At 38.5% G+C, this 9,559-nt stretch overlaps 1 pseudogene; it reads left to right on the top strand.

The window, feature by feature from the left end:
- Positions 1 to 676: 676 nt before the first annotated feature.
- On the top strand, positions 677 to 1,871 carry LOC110545147 (S100P-binding protein-like; annotated as a pseudogene).
- Positions 1,872 to 9,559: the final 7,688 nt, after the last annotated feature.

Below are 9,559 nucleotides of genomic sequence, written 5' to 3' on the forward strand. Positions count from 1 at the left end.
AATTCTATTCAATAGATGCTTAGTGGGTAAAACTGATAACTTTGGAAACAAAGATGTCATAATGAGAGGAAAATATATTTTCATAAAATAAATTTAAAGTAAAATGAATTGTTATCTAAAAAAGACTCCAAAGCCTATCAAAAGTTGTTAACTTTTTATAAAGAAGATGATAAAAAACATAAATTGAGAGTTGTCAATGAGAAAGGAAGAAACATAAGACATATTAATAAGACAAAAATACAGAATTAAATCAGATGTTGCAGTGAAAGTAGATTCAACATGAAGTTTAAGTTTTAGTTCCCAAATACTATGATAATTATACTGCAATTCACAAAAATGAAAAAAAGACAACTCTTAGAGAAATTTGTATGGCTTTCAGGATGCTGAAGAAAGTATAAAGCACACAAAACATAGGTGGGTGGATAGATTGGCAGGTAGTTGTGTGGGTGGTTGGTGGATGGATGGATGGATGGATGATAGTACCTAATACCTCAGGAGAGAGGAAATGGTCTTGAAAAGTGTTAGCATTAACACAATGGGGCTTTGAGGCAGCTGACAGTGGACCAGAAAAAAGCAAATAAAACGTGATGTAAGAAGCTTCCATTTGGATAAAATGATACAGGGGGTAGAATGAGGTGAAGCCATTTGCCCAGCCTTTGACCGAGCTTCCAGAGATATGACGTGCTCACTATCGCCCTCTAAGCAGTCTTCTGGCACCTCTTTTTTTTTTTTGCCTAAAAACAATACCTCATTTTCTTGAGGTGTGTGGATGAAGATGAATTGGATGACTCTTTGTTGGAGTTTTCTGATGGAGAAGAGATGATGGCCATTTCAGTTTCACAGAGGAAGAGATTGAGATGCTCTTGAAGGACAATGATGGTGGGCATGATGAGCATGGAGAGAGAAAGATTCAAATTTGACCTGATCCTTCTCAAGAAAATTCTTGGTACAGCTTGGGACCAGCTTGTGAGACCCCTAGATTCTTCAAACTACCTCAACTAAGTACATCAGTTGGTCATGGACCAGCTCCTTGTAAATCATTAAACAGACACTTTGTACTTGAAAAGAATCTTATCAAAGTAAATGTTGTTGCACTATTTAATCCAACAGTTTGTGATCCTGTGCTTGATAAGGACAAGTTTGATTCCTCCAAAGAAATGGAAAACCCTGCTTCTCTGGGGGAACAAATGAGAGAAGACTATATTCATCCTAATAAAAGTAAACATTGTACTGAGCCTGAAGATGTCAGTCCCAATAACGCTGCTTGGAATGGGTGCCTGCTTTATTCTTCTTCAAATAATAACATCAAACAAACTGCCTCTGATTAAAAAAAAATACACATATACATACCTGAAACTAAAAAAACCTACCAAGTGTTGCCTCAGATCTCTAACCATTCAGAGGTACCTTCCGGGGGATCATCCTGGAAGAATAGTGAAGTGAGAATTCCAGTTGTGCGCAGCTCATCAAGCAGACATGCTTTTGACAAGGATTCTGAGGAGGTGGAAGGTGAGAGGAGACCAGGCAAAGGCATTCCCGTTCTACAAACCAGAACCAAGATGTTTTCACAGATCTAGAAAAACAGAAGGACATTTATCTCCGCAAAGTTACTGCTCATGTCGAAGACCCAGGAAACTTTATCCAAGGTACCCGGGGAGAGCTAGATGCCTGATAGATCAAGTTCACATGCAGAACCCAAACTGGCAGCATCCTTCAGATCTTATTACATGAAATTATGCCCAGTTCCAACAGAGACTGCTTCAAAGACACAGCTTGAATCAGTGGTTGATGGGAGCAAGTGAAGCCGCAATGGCTTCCAGCATCTCCCAGACTTCTCTTACTGTCCATGTGCTTCATCCCACCAACTGTGACAGTCCCTACCCAGGGTCCAGTTCATACCAACATCTTATTTTCCTCTACTATTCTTTATTTTTCTTATATTTTGGGTTTTACTTTTCACAAGATTTTTGTTTAAAGAATTTCTCACCTTTCAAGAATGCCCATGATTGTCTTGAAAAAAAAAAAAATTTTTTTATGAGGACCCTCCTGATTTGTGTGTCTGTCCATATACATTTCAGCAATGTTAAATGGTGGTTTTCTGCTTGTTGTTGATGCTGCTGTTTTTAAATTTTAAATGACGTTCACTCCCTCCTGAAGGCCTGCATGAAGTCAGAACATCCAGGCTTAAGTAAAATACCAGCTATAAGCACAGGCAGAGCCAACTTTACCACCCAAAAGAAATATCTTGTCTACTCTAAGGAAGTTGTTTTGCAGGCTAAGAGCTGGTGATGTCACCTCACCGATGCCTCGTGAATGGAAAGAAGTCACATTTCAAAATTTTAAATGTTTATTCTCTTGAGTACTTGTCAGTATTTTAAGGTTGGCAATTCAAGACATTTGAAATAGGATGGAGTAGGAGAAAAGTCCTGTTGAAAAGATAGGTTTAAGGCATGTGCCACCAGGCTAGTGACAATGTCTTAAACAGAAGGACTCTAACTGGGTAAACAGAAGGATTGTTATTGGGTACACAGAGGTTTAAATTAAGCATTTCTGTCAAGCTGAGCAGCCTGTGTCGGCTCAAAGACCTTGCTGACTATGACATAAAGTCTGCTGGATTTTCTGTTATTTTGCTTATCTCTTTCATGTCCCCAACTGTCTTGGCAATTTGATCACCAATAAACCATTCTTTCTACCCAAAAAAAAAAAAGAAAAAGAAAAGATAGGTTTAATTAGAGATTGACAAGATTGTTTTATTTATAGAACTTTTTCCATGACAACATATATGCTTATATATATCTACATATATATATACATGTATGTATATATATATACTTATATAAGTAAATACATTTATACTTATATACATAGTTCTACAAAAGCGTTTTGAGCAAAAGCTTCCTTTTGTGTAAGTGTTCCCTGATGAATGTGAAAAAGGAAAAAACACAGTGTGATACTATCCATTTCTTTTCTCAGGAACATTAATTATATACAATATGTAATGATCTTAGAATGTTGCCAAGCTTATTGAGACTTAAAGCAAAATGTATAGAATGAGGATTCTTGGAAAAATCTCCAAAAACATATCCCTGAAAATGGAGTTAAGTATAGAAAATTGCTATCAGGTTTTTGCTAATCTAGTAGAATTTGAATTTTAATACTTGGTAAATGAAATGATTAAAGCATTCAATAGCACAAAAAAAAAGAAAAGATAGGTTTAAAAATGCAAATCCTCTCCTTTCTGTACCTATTAGCTGCCTTTATTTTTTAATCATTATTATTGGCTTTTTTTATTCTCTGTTAAATATATCTTGTTCATGGTGTTTGCAGACACTCTGACAGAAGACAGCTGACTGACCCTTCTGAATACTCTGTGGTCTTGTGACTGATTGGTTTTTCCGCCCTTGTAAAAATTTTTGTTTGTTTTATTCCACTCCCAACGACCACTCTGCTCCTGGAGGTTTAGAGGAAGTGTTCTTATATCCCGTTAAACCTAAACATGCCTTTCAGAGTGCCCTTTGTTTGCTGAAGAACTACCACCAGGATCTTGATTTAATGATAGGCCAGCACCATTGAGATGTCTGGGAATCCTCAGTTTCTTCTGCAGAACCCCAAGTTTGTGTGTTAGTGTTGTTCAAGGAACCTCCTTCCTGTGGAACCCTTTGTAGAGTTTTGGTTTTTGGGGTTTTTTTTTGTTTTTTGGGGTTTCTTTGTTTGTTTGTTTGTTTTTGTTTTTCTTCTCTTGTTGGTTACAGGTGCCTTTACACCTTAGATGTTAGCATTTTAGCATTTGGTCAGACTCCATTGTAGATCAGGCTGACATCAAACTCAGAGATCTGCCAGCCTCTGCCTCTGCCTTGATTATGGGATTAAAGGTATGTGCTATCATGTCCAGATTTTTACTTTTTTCCCCATCAGAAGGAATTTTCTATTCCTTGATTATTTGATTTAGATTCTAGGACTAAGTTTGCAAAGGCAATAAATATTCCAGTCTCCTCTCTCAGTTGGCACCATTTTCATTGACTTCATTGGTCACTTGCCCAAGTTGCTGTAAGTTAGCCTGATAGAATGAGATATGCCAAACAATCCACCACTGGGACCAAAACAAAGTTCAAATTAAATATAGCTGGGAGAGTTAGCATGGCGGCTGAACAGCTCCTCATGGATAACCCAGGAAATGTAGAGATAGCATTTTGCTTAGGCAAAAATCGAGATGTTCTTGCTCTCTGGTTCTGATGAGAGTTGAGGGTTTAAGACTGAGTATATAATGGGAGCATTGCCTTGCCAAATCAGAAGAGTGACAGGTTAACTAGAAAATGTAACAATCACACTTCCTCTATTTCAGATAATTCTGTTTATTTTTTTCAGGGTATTAGCAACCTAATTAAATCTGTTGGACCTGGGGGAGGACAGAGCTGTTCTCTCATGGTTAACTTGGTGTTCTTTAGGGAGAAAAAAAAGCCAAGGAAAACTCATTATCTGGCATGTTAGCTTTAAAGATGGTAATGGGCAGACCCTGGACTTTCAATCTCGTCAGAGCTGCACATCTCTTACATTCAGCATTGGTGTCTAGGTCTTGTACTGCAAATTAATTTCTTGCTGTATTTTTAAGTTTGAGTAAGGGTTATATGTATATAACTGTGTACCGAGCTTTTATCATCTATGATGACATTCTTATCATAGGGGTCTTGACAAAGCAAAATAAATATTTGTTATTTATAAATAGTTTACTTGTAAGTAAGGAGCCTATACTGTCCAATTGTTTTGCATCATAATGTGGGCTCTGGTTTACTAGCCTTGTTGTCAGGATCAATTTTGAAACTGGAGTTTGGTGCCTCTTTTTTAATCATGCTTGCCCTCCTTGTAGCAGTTTTGTTTAATGTCATTAAAAAGAAATAAAAGTTCTCATCAGTGATTAAAAAAATAACCTTCCATTTAAAGAAGTAAAGGAATCTAAAAGGACTCTAATAGAGGAGGAAGAAGCATCAGAGATACCTAATGGAGGCACGGGAAAGACATTAGGTCCACAGTCAGGGTTAAGTACTTCAAAGAGAGAAAAGAAGTTTCCCAGCTTAAAAACTAATTATAAGTTTTATTGGGGTGAATGCTTATCACCTATGAAGACTTTCTCTCACAAACATGATGAAGGCAGGCATTAATTCTGTGTACCTCTTTTTGACTCTGAAATCTGTTAAGTCAATAGGAGATGCTCTGTTGTGACACTAAAATAATGGCCCGTTCTACAATGCCCAATCATGCATTCTGTTCAGGAATTCCTCCTGTATGTATATTTGAAGGCACCTATGTAATTGCAGATTCCCTGAGCAGCTAAGCATCAAAGTGACCATCTGTGTCACCATCACTGTGTGTATTAGGAGACTAGGTTTCTCCTACAGGAGTCCAACGGAACTAACAACAAGAAGATCATAAGAAACTCAGTGTTATACATGTAACGACAGAGGACTACAGCTAAGATGGTTTCAAGGTACCTCTGCAAAGGAATTCAAGTTGGTGTGTAGATTTTCTCACTGTGGAGAATGCCTAGTTCTGAGACAGAGAAATAGATTAACCATTCTACCAACCAAAAAAAAATTGATGTTGCACGTCATGATATAGAGCAGAAATCGCTTCTACTAAGACCATGTTGTCTTTAGCAAATTTGCAATAACGATTTATAGTAATATGAAAACATGTTAAATTAGCAAAGCTTTGGGTTCAAAAAGGTTTCTCTTAGACACCAGTAGATAAAGCATGCTGCCTCCTCTCATGCTGACATTTTTTGTCAACACATTCTGCTAATTATTCAGAATAACATTTTTCATAATTGGCAAGGCCATGCCCCCTGCATGGACTTTCTCAGTAAATGTTGAAAATTGCTAAATACAATTTGTGTGATTTATTTTTGTCAAATGACCTTATTAGTGCCTCTCCGGCTGAACTGTGTTTGTGGGTGGACGTGGGTATGAAAATGCAGTCTTGACTTTTTCAAGAAGTTACATAACTTTACACTTCATAAATTTAACAACCGAAATGTTATCTGTAATAAGCGCTTCGAGGAAGTGCTGTTTACCACTGGTTTGATGGAAGTTGATTAGATAATGGTTTTTCATCTGTGTGTTGTCGCTGATATTGGCCCCATTCCATTTGGCTGCTAAGGTGTCTAAACATTCAGAAGCAGAAATTACCCATAAAACTTGTGACAGCCTCCTCCAGGTTCACGGATACAGATCACTGCACATCTGGATGGGTTGTTCTGGCTGAGTTTATAATGTCATATCCCTTGTAAACATGATACACCTGTCTCTCAGTTTAACAGACAGTTTTTGAAGCTAAAGCATTTGTTTTTCCTGAGAAATGAATCACAACACATTATTTACAAATATTAAACCCAGCAGTGACAAAAACATTTCTGTATTCTACTTATTTTATCTTCAGATATAGTAACCCTTTGATAGAAGAAAACTGTGCCTTGCTTTGGCACTATGGGAAACCTAAAAGGGAGATAAGACAAAATATCAAATAATGAATTGATGAATTCCTTTGCCTTTTAGAGAATAAAGGCAAGGATGTGTAACTGTTTTCATTCTTCACATCTTGATAGTTGCACCTGCCTTCTGTGTTACAGAGGACTGTACAAGAAACTTTCTGCATGATTCAACTAAGTACAGGAGTATTAGCTGTTCAAGATGTACAGAATATTTCCCCATCATTACACTGCTCCAGAGGAGCCTGCAACCCACTATGAAGGATAGAATAGTACGCATGAGAGGACACAACACTCACCAATGAATAGATGTCAATCATGTGCAATGTGGAAAGGAGGCCGGTGGAGACTGACAGGTGCCACGGTTGGAAACAAAAGTGAAAGCTGCCCTTTGATTTAAAGCCTGATCTGCTGCCTTCCAAGTCACTCACTGGGAGGTACTCTGACCTTCATTATAAAATCATTGACTCTAAATGAGCCACTTTATTAGGTTTCGAGATTTATTTCCACCATGCCAAGAACTGTATATCAGATTTACAAACCCTGTCCCCTTGTTTAGATGCTGGGTCTCAAATACAAGTCTTATTGCCAAGGTGCACACATAGTCTCACCCTCATCATTATGCTTACTGGAAACATCCGCCCAAACAGTTATACAGGGAAAGAAACTCACACCGATCCAGCTCTCAAACACTTTAGCACATTCAGGGGTCGGTTGAGTAACCTGTAGAATAAAACCCCTGGAGTTCTTAGGGTCATAGGTGCGGTACACTTAAAGCCATTTAAGAAAGCAATGTGAGTGAAAAATAGCTCATAAAGAAGAAAACACTTTCTTTATGACTGTAGGACTTCACAGTCATAATTCAATGTTAATGCTTTCAAATCGATCGTACGTCTTCCCATAATTTATTTTTTTTCCATTCCATGTATCGTTATGGACCACCTGCTATCTGCCAGGTTCTCTGGCAGATGCTAGTACCAGTTAGTCTCTGTGCTCAAGAAATCTTCATGTTGATGAAGAAGAGACAAGGAAACAACTATGGGGAAGTGTAGCTGTGACTGGTTATACAGTAGCTCAGACCAAGGAATCAACGGGAGCCGGAAAATACAATACACAATAAAGAGCCAGGAGGAGTGAATGAAAGCAGAGGTCATCTCATTAAGTGAAGTAAGCTGGATGCAGAAAGACAGGTATTGCATTCCCCTCATATGCAAAAGAGAGAATTTAAAACAAAAACACTAAAATGAAAATGGTAAATAGAATGAATTCAGAGAATGGAAAAGAAACAGGGATTGACTGAAACGACAGTACGTATATCTAGAAACGTCACCGTGAATCCATTAATATCCATAACTGTATAAATTAATAATTATGAAGAGCAGAGATAAGGCAGGAAGAGAGGGCAACATGTCATAAGTCCATGGAGGCTAAAGAAATATCATCTTTCCCAAAAAAGAACCTATTGAGAAGTAGCCCAGGCTAAGGGCAGAGAGGAGCTGGTGTGCACCCAACATTTATGTCCCCCAGCTTCGTGCTAAGCTCTTGCTCTCTGGGATGGTGATATCAGGAAGGGCCTTGGAGAGTGGAAAGTCCCAAGCATGGAGCTGCATGGATGAATGTTCTCATCAGAGAGTCCCTTAAGCTTCTCCAGTCTCTCTCTGTAGTGTGACTCCTAAGAAGTCAGCTGTCTGCATCCCAGAGGAGAACACTTCCCCAAAATGCATGATATCGTACCTCAAGCTCAGATTTCCAGATTTTATAACTTCTGTTTATAAGCACCCTGGCTGTTTCACTTTTGGTGTCTCTAAGACCTAGTGTTGCTCTGTGTTTTGATGTATGAGACAATCTCAGTTTTGTAAGTTTGGGTACAGGAACTGCATGAATTCAAAGTTACTTTAACTAAATAAAAGGTCTTGTAAAGATGATTTCTGTAAAGATATTTCCTTTCAGCATTTCCTGCAATATTGACATGTTATTTAAGTCCAATATACATCTTTCAGAAATTAGCAGTGGCTTTAAAATAATTGTTTCTGATTAACTTCATTATTCAGATTAGCTCTCTAGAAAATGTTTTCTCATTCCCTCCATAAAAGATAGGCCAGAAGGCCTTACCTAGAAGTGGGGAGGTGGTCATTGTGGAGTACATATGTGCACACATGTGTGAGTGTGTACTTGAAGCCACACAAGAGACTGAGACACCTTGGATTTTCCAGAACAATTTCAGAATATAAGTATGTGCATAAATATTGGCAAGTAAAGGGCATGTGAGAAAGGAAAGCACCCTTGAGGTGGTGCCCTGTTGCTCTTCCACCCCTGGACAGCATTTGCATCAGCTTGCCTACCCTGGGAGTGCTCAAGCACCCTGAACCAAAGCTCAAAGCAAGTGGCACTGTTTTTGCAAGTGTCACCTCACCTTAAGAAAATTCCTCCCTGGCATCTCTGCCCTCTGCTTGGCTCCTGGAGCCCTCTGATTCCCACTGCTGAAGCTCCTGTTTGCTCTCAGAACTGTTTGATCACTCAAGGGCACAACAGAACAGCATGTAGCTCTTGCCTCTTTGGCACAGGCTTGAAGTTCAGCAGTAGGAGGTTTCTCACCAGTTTGGCTCTTGCTTTAGGACAATGAGTGACAAGATGTTAGTTCACACAGCACGACTTATGTAACTTACAAAAGAAAAAAAGATCAGGCTGGAGGTTTGTTCAGAGAATCAGCAAGATTTTGAAAACAAGAATAAAAGTCTTTTCCCTGTGTCCCAAGATAAAGAGGGTTTGGCCAAACTACTAAAGGGAGGCTTGGCTTGAAAATGAGTGGATGTGGAGAATGCCCCTTTTGAGGTTAATGCCAGTCAGAACAGCCAGACCAAAAGAGAAGACATCTTTTGTAAGGAGAGAAGTTGGAAACAAAATATTATTTATCAAGGTGTTGACTCACTGAAACAGTGCGCACATGATCATGAGAAATTTAAAGCCAAGAAAAAAGTCTACCCCAAAAGCTACACAGAATGATTTTGTTGAATCTTGGTAAAACTCATGTAACTGTTTGCCTCTTGCTTAGAGGAAATTTTGGCTCCCCAGAAAAAT

This window comes from Meriones unguiculatus, chromosome 2 (genome assembly GCF_030254825.1).
Source record: "Meriones unguiculatus strain TT.TT164.6M chromosome 2, Bangor_MerUng_6.1, whole genome shotgun sequence".
Lineage (NCBI taxonomy): Eukaryota > Metazoa > Chordata > Mammalia > Rodentia > Muridae > Meriones > Meriones unguiculatus.